This window comes from Saccostrea cucullata, unplaced genomic scaffold (genome assembly GCF_032062105.1).
Source record: "Saccostrea cucullata isolate Sc308-1 unplaced genomic scaffold, CSIRO_AGI_Scuc_v1 ctg3811, whole genome shotgun sequence".
In the NCBI taxonomy this organism is placed as follows: Eukaryota; Metazoa; Mollusca; class Bivalvia; order Ostreida; family Ostreidae; genus Saccostrea; species Saccostrea cuccullata.
Window position 1 is genome coordinate 55,115 of NW_026936393.1, and position 16,192 is coordinate 71,306.

A 16,192-nucleotide genomic window follows, 5' to 3' on the forward strand; every position below is an offset into this window, starting at 1 on the left:
CCCCCCCCCCCCCCACTTTTTTGCAAATCTATATATTATATAGGCATTGAACATTGGTGTTTACCTTTTTTGTTGGTTTAGCCCCCCTTTCAATTACCCCCCCCCCCCATTTCAATTTGCTTCCGACGCCTATGGAGGTGGATCTAATTCAGGTTTTGGGTCATTTGTTTAAGTTTGTTTTGAACTAAAGAGTTTCGGATTGTCTATATGTTTACAAATATTAACAATGATTTTTGAATCAATGCGAATCAATATGACTTGGAGTTCCTGAGGAAAAGAAAAGATTTTTGAGAAAATTAAATCTATTCATCGTGATCTCATCCTACTCCATCCTAACAATGATTTGAAAGGAATTTAATTTACACTTCCTTAGGATGTTTCCATTTCAATATGACTAAAAATGGCTTTGCTGTTCTTGTGACAAAGATTTTTGAAGATTTCTCCGATAAATTTCTTTGTAAAAATTTGATCCTCCAATGTCGCCTCACCAAACCCTCGGGACCATGATATGAACAATCTTTAGAAGAATTTTTTTAAAAACTTTTTCCCTAAACATTTCCAATAAAAGTTAAATCCTCCATTTTGGCCCACCCTACTTAAGGGGTCATGATTTGAACAGGCTTGGATCCACACTACCTGCGGATGTTTCAGTATTGATATGACTTATCATGGGTTTGTTGTTCCTGAGAAGACTTTTCTTACATTCCCTTCTTTCAATTGGATCCCCTTTTGTCACCCCAATCTACCCCGCGGGAGACATGATTTTAAAAGAATTTTAATTAACATTATGAAAGGTTTCATATACAACCATGTAAGTGTCAACTTTCAACAAGTTTTTAACATTAGTTCAGGAGATAAAAAAAATAAAGATGCCATTTAATTTTAACTTATTTTAAATTATCTACTCTTAAAAAAACAGAATATGACCAAAAAACGTTTCATGGCTTTGGTTGAAACTGACCCAATGGTTCTGGAGAAGTCTAAAATGTAAAAGTTTACAGACGGACGGACAGACAGGTAGACGGACAGAGAGACATACATACGAGGAGAAAACTGATAGAGTCCATTACTGTTTTGCCAATAGGGGACAAATAAGCTCGAAAATTTACCTGTTGCTTACAAAGATTCCCTGTCCTAAGGAGGACTCTAATATTGCCGATATTAAAAGATTTGCAATCACCGTCTGTAGTCATTGTCACGATGCCTTTGGAAACTTTCTGTTGATCACTGAAAACTGAAGATTTTATTTTAATAATTCAAGTACTTTTGATAAGCCATGTTTGAAATTTTTATTAACCAGGAAGCAGAAGATTTGATAAATTCAAAGTCTTAAATGTTATCACTTACATTGTATCCAAACTGACAAAAAAAAGTGTTTCTGAGAAATCTAAATAAAAATGTGTGAAATTGCCAAAAACATTTTACATACTAGTACTTCCAAGATACAGTATACTTTCAGATAACAAAAGGCATGTCATGTGAAGTTTATCTTCCTTGTTAGCGAAAAAATGTAAGCAAAAACAAGTTTGTGACTTAACTTGACTATATAATTTTCTTTTTATTTACCTTTTATGTAATGTGATGTGCAAGAGAAGAATATTTTATCTGACATGAATATATATCTATGAAGGTATCTAAGAATTGTCTTTAAAAGGAAATTTGTTTTGTTAATCTACAAGTAACCACCAACAGATGGAATGAGAAAAATGCTGTCATAAGGAAATAAGCGATTGATGAGAAACTGCAATAAATATAAGACACGTTACAGTATATATTCCATCTTTTCGTCAACTTTCCTGATTTATGAAGCAATATCACTCTATCACCTGCATATGGTGTTTACATATCTGAACTTATTCGATACGCGAGAAAATGTTCCGAGTTCGATCAGTTTTTAAAGCAAGATAGGATACTGACAGATAAGTTGATGTCACATGAACTTCAACAACCCCGTTTAAATCTTCATGGTCGTAATAATGACCTTGTGAGCAAATATTACCTTTCATTAGGCCGTATTTTGGCTGACCTATTCATATTGATTGTTAGGCCTTTGTTTTTATTTTGAATTGACTATAAAATATCATGTCTTTTTGATGAATACAAAGGGATCACGATCGATGTGACCAGTCGGCAGGGGATACTTACTCCTTCTAGCTAGCAACTTGATCCCACCTGTTAAATTTCTAGGGGTCCTTGTTTGAAATCAATTGGGACAGATTGACGACAGTCAAAGATACATTTTATCAAAAAGACAGACATATTGAAAGGAGACTTATAGTTGGTTTCACCTGTAGAGATCACTCGTTATGAGTTTGATATTCAAGTTTTAAGATGATTGCAGAACATTTTAGCAATGACGTTGCATGCCCTTATAAAATAACATGAATATACAAATATAACGAATAAACATCTTTTTAAAACAAACCCACTGTTTTTTCTGATATTTAGTAATGGGGAAATAGTAATCGAACTATAAATCGGCAATCCATTAACCTCGCGATTTTTTTTTTGGGGGGGGGGGGGGATTTATATCTTGACGCACAAGACTATAAGTACATTTAAAGGATATATACCATAAACAATTTTCTTATCTCCTACACAGAAGAGTCCGAATGGTATTTTTTTCAGTTTTCCTTTCAATGAAAATGTAATGAAGAAATTTGAATTATGTAAAATTTACACTCTTGAAAATACCTCATACCCCCATAAATTTTGCAGTTGAAAAACTTCATACATCTCTAAAACATTTTGAAAATGTTTCACTTGTGTATTCCTCATGACAAGACCTTCCATTAGGCAACATCAATGTTGACCCTTTGACTTTGACCCTGGAGGTTTAACTCCTTTTGAAATACATAAACTTGGCCGTAATGTTTCAACGATTGGTGTAAGAGTTCACCTATATCAGGTGTTTTCCTTGTGACAATACATTTCTTTGGGTACCATTATTTTCGTTCTCTTGAATTTGAACTTGAAGTTTGTCTTGCATTTGAGAAACTTTCACCTGTACCCATGAGCTGCCATAATTAGAGATTCACAAAAATGCTTAAATCTTGTTTTCTGTCTTATCTGCTGAAGTTTTCAAACTTCCTGTTTCTTCTTGCAAAACATTGTATTGAAATTACGAGGGCTGTTCGGAAATTATTGAGACAATTACATTTACTTTACAATGGACGGAGATAATTTTATGAAAATTCATCAACATTTTATAAAGAACGACTAAAGAGCTAATGCAAAATTTCAAATTCCTATGATAATTAGATAAGTTTCAGTGAAGTAATAAATATGCATATGTCTATCGACCCGGAGCAGCATCGCTACGTCAATTAGCGTTACGTTAGCCGTAGATTGTTTCGCTTGTGAAACGATCGGAAAGCGTTTAGTACTCTTCCTTTTTTGTTATTATATATAACATTACAAACATCAAACAGTCTCTTTTCTTAAACTATTCTTTAAAAATGTATGCTGTTGCTACCCCATACCCAAGTGAAAAATGTTCATTTGTGGGAAAGGATGACTAAGAATCATGCAGTGCCGATTTATGCAACGCGGGTTTAATACCATAACGAAATCAATACTGTACGTAATAACTCATGGTCGTTCAGATCTTTTAATTTAACTCTGGTTAAAATTATTGTAAAAAAAATGTATACCACTGAAAAAACAAACCCTAACACATTTTTTCTCGTTGTTATTGTTTTAGCAGGTCGTTCAGTCTAGAAAAGAGTTCTACATTGCGCTAAACAAAATTCTAGGGTATGCTGGCTGCTCCGCCCTTGACGTCAATTTCCATCTTTTCGTTCTCAGCAGATTTCTCCACCGCGCTTAATTTTTTTATGATCTCCGTATTTCCGGTCAAAATTTTAACAAAGTTGCATAACATGAATTTGAAATAAAGCTGAAAAATTATACACTTAAACTTAATTATATTCGCTCTCCTTATGGATCCACGAAGAGTTAGAATTTTGGTGTTACATATTTTTAATATCTGATTCCGCGACTGCTCCGGGTACCCCTACTATAGACACATTTATATAACATTGTAGAGAAAATATTTGATATTTGTAAAATATTTCTTGCTCATATAAATTTAGTGTATGTCAAACGTATAAGCAAATTTTCACCGAAAGGCGTTCATTAGAAAGCAAAATATACACAATGTCTCAATAATTTCCGAACAGCCCTCGTATTGCACTCGTTAGAAATTCAAATACTGTAGATTGGCAAATATTAACGATGGTTTTAATTTCGCTATGTTCGCGATTTGTTAATTTTCCGCGAAATTAAACCCATCGTAAATTTTATTATTATTATTTTAAAGCGTTTAAATCCTTATGGAAATTTTGAATTAATTTCTTGCAGCGTAAAATTAAAACCTAGTATGTCTTTATTTAGCATAATATATTCTCTGCGAACTTACATTGTGTCCCAACTAGAAAAATAATCCATAATACATATATGTTTATTTTCATTGCAGACATAATTCATAGCTTAAAAAGTTGATAAAACAATTGGTACAAAGTCAATAAAACATATTTTTAAACTTTAAATTAGCAAAACATTAACGGCAAATTCTTTGGAACAATTGTAATTTATTGAGAAACGTGTCAACTGACCCTTTATTATACACATCAGCCATGAATTATGAAATGTACCGGTAATAAAACAGAAGCCAGCCTCCTCTAACAAGTGTACTAAATAAGATATTCAGGATAGGACTGATTTCTATCATAAACAACAAACTCTCGATCTGAAAAGGCTCCACCATTTGCCACTACACTGAATTTCATGGTGAGTGGCACATACAGGGTTCGTACAGATTTTGCATGGTGGCCTCTTATAATTTCCACCTGAACTGGTCAGATAAATGTCACCAAGACTCATTCTCACCAGAAACATTGGATAACGGTTTTGACTGTCACATTCTAAATAAAAGAAACGGAAATATTAAGAAAGATTTGTAAAATCAATATTGATAGTGGTTCAACTGTTTTATTTTTTTTTTCTGTTATTTTGGATTTATCGAAAAATTGAATGCATTTAATATTCTTTTAGGCACATATTTTGGCCTTTTTTGTTATAATTATGTATGTATTTTTTCGTAATCCTTTGCATTTAGAGTCTAGATACCTAGAAATTATAAAACCTTTCGAGTAGTTACTCAGTGCTCAAATTCATACTACTTTATCTAGAACCTTATTTATACACAAAAGAATCTTTAAATACAAATAAGGCAGCGATTTTGAGCCTACGTATGATTTTGTAGTATGGTGTACGTATTCATCAAGTTTGAGAATTTCCCAAAAGACCATTGAGTGTTTGGGGATTACCTGAATATTGATGTGACTTGGAGGCTACTTCAGCTCCATACACTCCCGTCCCCAGTCTCCCGTTCTCTGTAAGACAGCTATCCAGTCCTTGACTACAAATGACGTCAACATCAGGAGACTTCGTGGCATGGAAAAAATAGTACTCATTTATTTCGGAATGAGTATGTTTTGTCATGGAGGGATTTAACGAAGCCATTACTGCTACAGGCCCATATGACTGTGGGATTTTATCCAGTGGGGTGAAATTTCCCTCTACGCTTGCTTTTCGGAATAACCTCTGGCATTCTTCTCCATACTTCAGAAACAATTCGACATTTTCTAGTCTCTGAATGCTGACAATACGTGCATTTCCTAAAGTTTTTTTAAACGCATTTTCAATGGATCCATGAGTGATTTGGTCAATATTTTCTAAATGGAACTTTCCTGATTTTACTTTCTGATTCCACCCCTTGAGTGTTATGTCGGAGGTATATTTGGTCCAGTAGGGTGGAGATCTGAGCGCTTCTTCATATTTATAATCAAGGTAAGCTTTTGTGCCTCGTTGTGGAACTGATTGTAAGTTTTTAGATCTGTTTGGGACTGAAGCGACTAAAAAAGTTTTATTTTTAATAACACATACACAAATGATTTAAATTACGTAATACTCATCGGTAAATAAAATTCAAAATAAGAAGAATTGCTGATTTTTATTTTTTTAAAATAATTTTGGCCAGTATACTGTAAAAGTACTTTTTTCCGCGTGGTATTAATTTACGCTATGTACGCGGTCACAACTTTTCCGCGGAAATTTGTCCAAGCGTACTTAATATAAATGTAAGGCATATAGTGACAATCTAGAAAATCCGCGTAATTTTCTACCCGCGGATTAAACAGAAATTGATATTCCGCGGAATTATGACCCCGTGGAAAAAAGTACGTCTACAGTATTTAATTGTATAATAAAATGTTCTGAAAATTGAGGAAAACTGTGATATTATGATTTTATACTCGGATTTACGCATATTTTTGCAAAGAATGATCATTCTTCATGCCTTGGGTGTTTTACATTCAGAAATTCGAATTTTCCATAAATTACATCTTTTTCAAGAACGATTTCATCCCTTTTTGGAATTTGTCTCTTACTCTAAAGGAATAAAGAGCTAAGCGGGAATATTATCCTGCACATGTTGCCACATTTCATTTCCGGACTTACAAATTAAGAAAGACTAACGTAGAATTAAGTAGGTTAAATATTGCATTTTATATTATGAACATTGATGGAAGCGCCACTGCTAAAGAATACTAAACTTAACGGCGTTTTCTGATTAATAAACAATAAAGCTTTTCTTGAGAAATAAAGAAGATAATATTAAGAGGATGTAAATATTTAATATTGAATGATCAGGTTCATATTCAGTACTTTGAAGGCAATTACATTAATTTAATTAATGTAAAATCGCTTCTGTATGAAGGAGTAAAAAGTTTGCATTACCTAACAAGAGAAGGTTACTAGAAGGAAATTAGATTCTTCTAAAGGTTCACATAACTTATTTCAAAATATACATTCCCAAACCTATGGCAACTTGGGCTCTAGAATATCCACTTCCTGACTGTAATTCGTTCATGAATACCTAGTATAAAAAATAACTTTATTTTATTTTTTTTTGTTATGAAACATTTATCATCTATATTATCTATATTTTATTTTTTGGTCCCAAATTGTTAACAATAAGCTTCCAAACGTTCAATTCAATTTTAAAGAAACCAATTTTCATTCATTTTTTCCGCAACATTTAACAATACATTTCAATTGAAAGAAATAATAGAAATAGACATTATTACACCTACATTCTGAATATTTAACCAGTCTCTTCTTTCTTCAAAGACTACAATGACAATGTCCTTGATATTCACAGCAGATTGTTTGAAGCTAAAGTCTCCTATTGTTTTTGTCATCAGTTTCGCTACTTGATCACTAGGATAATCTAGAAACCCAAGTCCAAGTGTTGGAAAAGCAATGGAACTTCTACAATGACTGTTTGCCATTACCAGACACGTCATCATAAATTCCTCTAACGTCTACAAATATCAAAATAATATCAAGAATACAAATTATACTATAGCAGTTTACTGCAGGAAAAATCTGCAAAATGATATAGTTTACTGAATCTAGAAATTATATTTAACTTTTACAAAACATGGTTTTTTCATTGATATAAACAGTAACAATTATGATTTTAAAATTACGGATAATGGATCAGGTTGACTGGTTCCCCATTTTTGCAGAGCCCCGTGGTACACAAATTTACAAGGAAGCTGATAACCTCTACTGGTTGCAATGCCTCCGTATTCAACGCCATTAGAATAATTCTGGTATAGTTCATCTTGCATTTCTCTACCGGCAGCACTTAACAAAGCTTTAGACAATCCTCCATTGTTGAGTTTTAAGTTTTTTGGTCCACTACACACCAACACATCTTCCTTTTTCATTAAACAAAACTTTTTTCATGTAAATGGAAGTCATTTCTTTCACAGTTGGTATTTTGGTTCATTTATTATACCGCCTGCTTGAAAAGCGGGTGGGTGTATAGTAATCGTTATGTCCGTCCGTCTGCATGTCCGTCTGTTACGCTTGGGGTACCCATCTCTTATCTGCAACTCCTTTCATACCACTAAATGAAATTTGATGAAACTTTCACCGAATCTTTATTTCTTTATTACATATTGCCATTGTGCACCTCCTATTCAACTTTTTGATCCTACACATATTTTGGGTTTCCCATAGCAAAACATGGACACTACCATTATATTCATGTGGGAAGCGGGGGGGGGGGGGTATCATTTAGTGAACTCATTGCTCACAAACCTCTAGTTTAAGTTTCTTTTGAACTAAAAAGTTTCAGGATGTCTATATGTTCACTCATGTTAACATTCAAACAATAACTTTTAAATCAATGAGAATAAACATGGCGTGGTGTTCTTTAGAAATTTTTTTAGAGAATTATCAAACTATGTTCATCTTGATCTCATACTTCCCCATCCTACCCAAATTTGAATCTACAAATCCGAAGGATGTTTCCATTTCAATGTGACTAAACATGACTTTGCTGTTCTTGTGAAGAAGATTTTTGAAGATTCCCCCTATAAATAAATTCTTTTCTAAAACTTTCATCCCCCATTGTGGCCTCGCCAATCCCCAGGGCCTATAATATGAACAAATTTGAATCTACATCCTAAGGATGCTTCCATATTGATATGATTATTGGAGTTTTCTTTTTCTTTAGATGAATATTTTAAAATATCTTTTCCCTAAGCATTTCCAAAAGATGTTGAATCCTCAATTTTGGCCAACCCTACTTAAGGGGGTGTGATTTGAACAAGCATGGATCCACACTACCTGCAGATGCTTCAATATTAGTATGACTTATCATAGCTTTGTTGAATGTTCTTTAAAAGACTTTTCTTACATTTCTATGTTGAAATTGGATCCCCTTTTGTCACCTCACTATTTCGGGAGACATTATTAAAAAAACAATTACATACATTATGAAAGGTTTCACATACATGTATGTTTCAGCTTCAACAGTGTTTCAACATTAGTTTAGGAGAAAAAAATAATAAAAGATTCAACATAATTTAAACGTATTCTTGATTCTTGAGTTTCTGATCGACAATATCTATGTGGTTTTGGAGACCAGGTATTCCAACAATCTACTGGAATTTCCATGGGTACCAATTGCGCTCCGTTATTAGCAGACCTATTTTTATATTCATATGAAGCAGAATTTATACAAAATCTTATGCGTGAAAAGAAGAAAACACTTGCTGTGGCCTTCAACTCGATATTTAGATATATCGACGACGTATTATCATTTAACAATGGTAATTTCCATTACTACGTCGATACGATATATCCTGGAGAGCTTGAGAGAAAAGATACCACAGAGTCTGACACATCTGTTTCATACTTCGATATTTTACTTGAAAAAGACGTAAATGGTAATATAACAACCAAGCTATATGATAAACGTGATGACTTTAACTTTTCTATCGTGAACTTCCCTTACTTATGCAGCAATATACCTTCATCACCTGCATACGGAGTTTATATATCTCAGTTGATTCGATACGCAAGAGCATGCTCTACGTATGAATAATTTCTAAAACGAGGTAAATTATTGACAAGCAAGTTGATGAAACAATTCAGAATATCAACAGTCTCGTTTAAAGTCATCATTTCGTAAGTTCTATGGTCGATACAATGACCTTGTCAGCAAATTGAATTTATCATTAAGTCAAATGCTAACTGACGTTTTTCATACTAATTGTTAGTCCATTATTATACATTGAATTGACGACGGATTTTTCCGTTATTTTCCGATCATGACAAGGAGCACATGGTGGGTGTGACCGGTCAGCAGGGGATGCTCACTCCTCCATGGCACCTGATCCCACCTCTGATGTTTTGGAGGTCTGCTCCTGTTTTGTTTTGTTCTATGGACTTTGATATTGAATACTGTTCGTCATCTCCATATCCATCTCTGAATTATCTCCTTTTAAAAAAACAGATGTTTTTTGGCAAAATTGGTTGAAACTGACACAATGGTTCTCGAGAAGTCTTAAACGTGAAAACTTTACAGACGGACGGACAGAGAGGCAGGTAGACGAACAGACAAACATAAGAGGAGAATTCTGATATGGTCCATTACGGTTTTGCCGATAGGGGACTAATAAGCTCGAAAATTTACCTGTTGGTTACACAGATTTCCTATGCTAAGGACTACTCTGATATTCCCGACAATAAAAAATTGGCTATCATGGTCTGTAACCATTGTCACGGTGCCTTATGGAACTCTCGGTTGATCACTGAAAACTGAAGATTGAAACTATGTTAATAATTCGAGTACTGTATATAAGTCATGTTTGAAATTTTAGTTGCCAAGAAGCAGAAGATTTGATAGATTCAAAGTCTTCCTGTTATCACTGACGTTGTTTTGTATCCAAGCTGACAAAAGACGGTGTTTCTGAGAAATCTGAATAAAAATTTATCTAATTCCAAAAATTACGTATTATTACTTTTAAGACAATAGATACAGTACACTTTCAGATAACAAAAAGCATGTTATTTGCCGTTTATCTTCCTTGTAAGCGAAAAAATGTAAGTATAAACAAGTTCGCGACTTAACTTGACTATCTCGATTCCTTTTTATTTTCTTTTATGTAATGAGATGTGCAACAAACTTCTCTTTATCTAACACACACACACACACACACACACACACACACACACACACACACACACACACACACACACACATATATATATATATATATATATATATATATATATATATATATATATATATATATATATATATACATATTCTAATATTGTTTTGTCGTATATTAATATTTCTTCACTTAGGGCAGTTATATTAGTTTAAGAGTTGTTGTACAATGTGCTTTATAAATAATAATTAATTTCATTACAACGTGTATAGGTAACAATCCTCTGTTAAAACTAATGTCCAAATAACTGTATCTCACTTCTATTCTCTATGATCGTGTAGTGTAGGACAGCGCCGCGAGAATTCCATCGGCATCGAAAGCAAGTTTTTTGACTTGCCTAGATAGCCGAGTGGTCTAGCGCGCTGTTCCTGCACTGCTAGGAGACAGATTCCGAAAGTCGAGAGTTCAACCCCAGGCTGGGGCGGAAGTGAGTCTCCATGTAAAAGTGAATTTCTTTGTGCTTTCTATATATATATATATATATATATATATATATATATATGTGTGTGTGTGTGTGAGGGTGTGTTTGTGTGTGTGAGTGTGTGTGTGAGGGTGTGTGTGTGTGTGTGTTTTAAGGTGCCAAAAATTATTTTTTAAAAAAACTTTGTTTATCTGCAAGTAACCATCACAGATGGATTGAGAAAAATTGCCGTCATAAACAATAGACAATTGATAAGAAACAGTTATAAACAGAAGATACTTAACATTATATCTTTAATCATTTCGTCATTTTTTTAACGTTCCTTATTCATGTAATATCACACTATCATCTGCATATGGTGTTTACATCTCTGAACGGATTAGATACTCAAGAAAATTCTCCGAGTACAATCGGTTTTTAAGATACTGACGAGTTGATGTCACAGGAACTTAAACAACCACATTTAAAGTCAGCATGATCGTAATAATGACATTGTGAGCAAGTATAACCTTTCATTGGGTCGTATTTTGGCTGACCTGTTAATATCGATTTTTTGGCCTTTGTTTTTATACTGAATTGACTAAGAAATGTCATGTTTTTTGATGAATACAAAGGGATCACGATGGGTGTGACCAGTCGGCAGGGATAGTTACTCCTCCTAGCAACCTAATCCCAACTCTGAATTTTCTAGGGGTCCGTGTTTAAAACCAATTGGGACAGACTGACAACAGCTAGTCAAATGTACATCCAATTAAAAAGACAAATATATAGAAAGGAAACCTTATGTTGGTTTTTTTGAATTCGAGCTGTTTTAAATTCGATTAATTGCAAATAATGTGAGAAGGGCGCAAGAGTGAAACTGAAACAGGGGGCAAAATTTCCTTATTTACCTCATTACTGAAAATTCGGATAAAAGCAAGTTTATTGTTTCCTTTTGGACAGCAACTATTTCACTCGGCTTTGCTTTTGGAAACTAGTTTCTGTCTTTGAAGACAATGAACTTGCTCTTTTCCTAATAGACAGTAAATATTTTCCCTTGTGGCTTCAAATCTATGGTAGCTATGGTATAGCTAGATTTGCAAACTAACATATTTGCTTTATTTTTATGATATAGAATTAAATTTTTTATTCAATATGGGATCTTTAGTGTTATTAAACAACACATTTTTTCTCCATAAAAACTTGTAAATTGAAAGGCCATGGGTCATTTATGCATGTAACGCATTTATAAATAATTTTTTTGAAAATGCTAAATACATTTTCTAGTTATGCATGTTCTTTCTTATTTTCAAAGTTTTAGCATTCTACACGTTTGACAATTTTGTCGCTTGCTTCTATATCGAGACCCCTATCCCATATTCATAGCCCCTCCTCAATATTAATATCTAAAACAGCATGAAACCCCAATGGAAGAGTGCTCCTCATGAGTACATGTTTGAGAATAGCATATCATGATATAACACTAATGTATACAACAGGGTATCTCATCTGCTACATTAATGAGTCATTCGAACATTTTTCAGATCAAACCTTGTATTGAGTAAGACTATAAGTACATTTTAAGGATACATACCATAAACAAATAGTCTTATCTCCTACAAAGAAGAGTTATAATGGTACATTTTCAATATTTCTTTTAATAGAGATGTAATTAAGTTATTTCCATTGAAATACACCCAAGGAAATGTTCAATGAGAAAAACTTCATACCGGTACATTTCTAAAACTTTTTGAAAAATGTATTGAGCTGTGAAGTTGCATTATGACACTTTTCACGAAAGTATGTGGCTAAGTCAAATATTATGCTGATATACTAAACAAATATCACTTATCAAGCGAGAGAGGCACATACTTCAGCAAATACCATAAGACATTAATACAAATGTAATTAATAGAAAATTTGCTTTTAATATATACCCTTGCAATGCAAAAATATTTCGCGGTATAATACAATATGCGTCCCAACAGAAAGTTTTTTTTCATATAGGCAGAGTTTCAGTTTCTGTATTAATCGTATTTATTTATATTTAAAAAAAAGATAGACAGGGCTACTGAATAAAAACTGTCTAAAGTCTACAATGGCTTAGCGATTATTCTCTGATCAGCAACATTCAGTTAGAATTCCCTCCCCTCCATATTCAAAGATTCAGCTACATATAGCTATTGCCCCGTCCATCCGTCCATCTGTATGATCGTGTGTTTGTCTTTTTGTTTGTTTATGTGTTTGTTTGCAAAAAAAAAAAAAAAAAAAAAAAAAACTTTTACCCTACCTCACCTTTTGATTGGCTGGAAGCCATGGCTTTCATATTTCACAGGTGTATTTCTTGTTACAATACCTTTCTTTGGGTACCAACATAAAAACAGCATGTCATTTACCCATTTTTGAAATTATTATCCAGGCTTTAGCCTTGTGTATAACCGTATATGTGAATAAGTATATATATGAACAAATACTGCTAGGATTTTCATGTTTTACTTGTAGATTTCCATAGTTAAGATCATTTCTTTGGGTGCATATGTTTTTTTTATTAAGACCGAAAACTTTAACCTTGGTCATAACTATTGAATGCTTTTTTACTTTATATATTTTTGACAAAGCTCTCTAGGGTACATCTACCGACAATTTCGATTTCTTTTGTCCTTTATCTTGGAAGTTGGCTAACCTTTGAAAAACTTTTTTTGTCTGTACTTTTTAAACATTAAGTACTATTAAGGCTTTCATAATTCACATATACATTTCATATGACAAGATCCTCCTCTGGACACTACTAATTTTTATCCTTTGACTTTGGAAGTTTACCTGTATTGTGAAAACTTTAAACTTTGCCAAAACGTTTTTACATTTGGTACAAATGCTTTCTTATTACATGTGTTTCCTTGTGACAATATATTTCTTTGAGTACCATTTTCAGCCGGGCTCATTGCTCGTAGAGCAATGTCCGGCTTTTGCGACGGTGTTCAACAGGAAATGCTGCTTCATCACCACTTAATAAAATTTACGCCTTAGAATATAGTACGTTTTCGCAATCACCTTTGAGGCAATACAAACACTTAATTAAACTTTCAAAGTCATCTGAAATTGTCAAAAAAATAATTATAATACAATACTTTCTATCGTCTTCGACGATTAATTGTTTGCTTAAAATATGCGAAAGGTATTCATCAGGTATCCCTGTCTGCGTCATATTCTATAAATAAAGGTTGTACTATCAGGCTAACACAAATGCAGGAACTAATGACTTGATGTACGCTTTGATGCAAAACTCCCCGCTGAGGACACATCTGTGCATAATCGTTTGACCTTAAATAATCTTGCTGTATCAGTGTTTATTTACTTCTGCGGGTATATAAAACCCCGAAACGATACATGTGACAAATATTTTACGCTGTTAAATTCTAGCTACATTTTAATTATTTTTTCAAACTTTTTAAAGCTATATATGACATAGAGATATATAATTATCTTCTCAATGTCTGAATCGGCTTGTTTTTAATCTGTCATCGCGGTCTTTGTTCGTTACCCTGTAAATGAGCCCGGCTTTCAGCACTTCTGAGTACTTTGATTTTCTTTATCTCTTGACCTTGGAGTTTGACTTGCAATTTTCCATATGGGGCATTAGTGACAAATACCAACACATCTTGTTTTTTTCTATTCTGCTTAAGTTTTTAAGCTGTTCGTCCTCAAGTTGGCGTAAATCAGGTACATTCATACAAATACTTTCATATTGTACTTACTAGAAATTTATAAAACAATATATTCATTTTTTTAAGCACATACACTGTACAAAATCAAGGTCAATAAAACAATACGTACAGAGTCAATTAAACCTGTTTTTCACTTAAACTTGTAAAAAGCGCTAATAATTCTACGTATAGTAAAATAATGGAATATCAATCTCATATACAAGATGTTTATTATGGTCCATAAATAACGTTAAAAAAGTTGAATTTAGGTACACATACACAATATCCTTCAAAACATCTCTATTATCAATTTCAAAGTATTGAACATTCAAATATTTCAACAATTACTGTCAACGCTTTTCCTTCAATGCTTATAGGAAGGGAAAAGGGCTTGAGATATTTCCTTAGGCACGAAATTACATGAGTTGTACTGCTTCGAAAAAGACTGGGAACCACGGAAGCCGGTTGGAGCCAGGAAAAAAATTATTTTATCTTGAGATCGCCACATAAATAACTCGCACCGCCAGAAACTTACAGGATACAAAATTATCTGGCAGATACTTATTTGGCGCCCGTAATATAATTTTTTTGGAGGCCACCAGAAATTATCTAGTGGCCGAAATTAAAATTATTCCCTGGCGGCCGCCAGATAAAATAATTTTCTACCAGCCACCTACCGCTACCGCCGTGGTCATTATCAAATATTAACGAAAATCTTTTTCTTTTCAATCAAAAAAATCATATTCAGATCATCTGACGGTATATTATATCTATTTATAATCTTTAAAAATATTTATAGTAATGAGTACGTATTTTGTGATTTCTAAACTGTCTTAAAATTATCTTAGAAAAAATATACTCTTAAAGTTGCGATATTTGCAATATAGGTGATTTCCAAAAAGAGATAGGAAACACCATCCTCGGATATCTTGCATTACTGCTTGGTAACCTTATTTTATAATCAGGGAACTAACAAAACAAAATGATAAACGTTAATCGAAAAATTCTAGGAATCAATTTTAATTCATTGAGAAACTAGTCGTCTGAAGTTAATGTCCTTTTTTTTCTGTATACACATCGGCACAGAAATAATGAAATCTAACCAAAATCACGGTCTAACAAGTGTACCAAATAAGATACTCGGGATAGGACTGATTTCTGTCATAAACCACAAACTCTCGGTCTGAAAAGGCTCCACCATTGGCCACTACACTGTCATGGATTTCCTGATGAGTCGAACACACAGGGTTTGTACAGATTTTACATGGTGGTCTTTTATAATTTCCGCCTGAACTGGTCAGATAAATGTCACCAAGACTCATTCTTACCAAAAACATTGGGTAACGGTTTTTGCTGTCACATCCTAAATAAAAGAAACTGATATATTAAGAAATGGTTGTAAAAAAATTTTGAAAAGGATTTGACCAAGTTGTTCAACTGTTTAAATTTTCTATAATTTTGGAGTTATATAAATATTGAATGTACTAAAT

General features: G+C 33.2%; 1 pseudogene; it reads right to left on the minus strand.

Moving 5' to 3' along the window:
• Positions 1 to 4,686: 4,686 nt before the first annotated feature.
• Positions 4,687 to 16,024, minus strand: LOC134245429 (uncharacterized; annotated as a pseudogene).
• Positions 16,025 to 16,192: the final 168 nt, after the last annotated feature.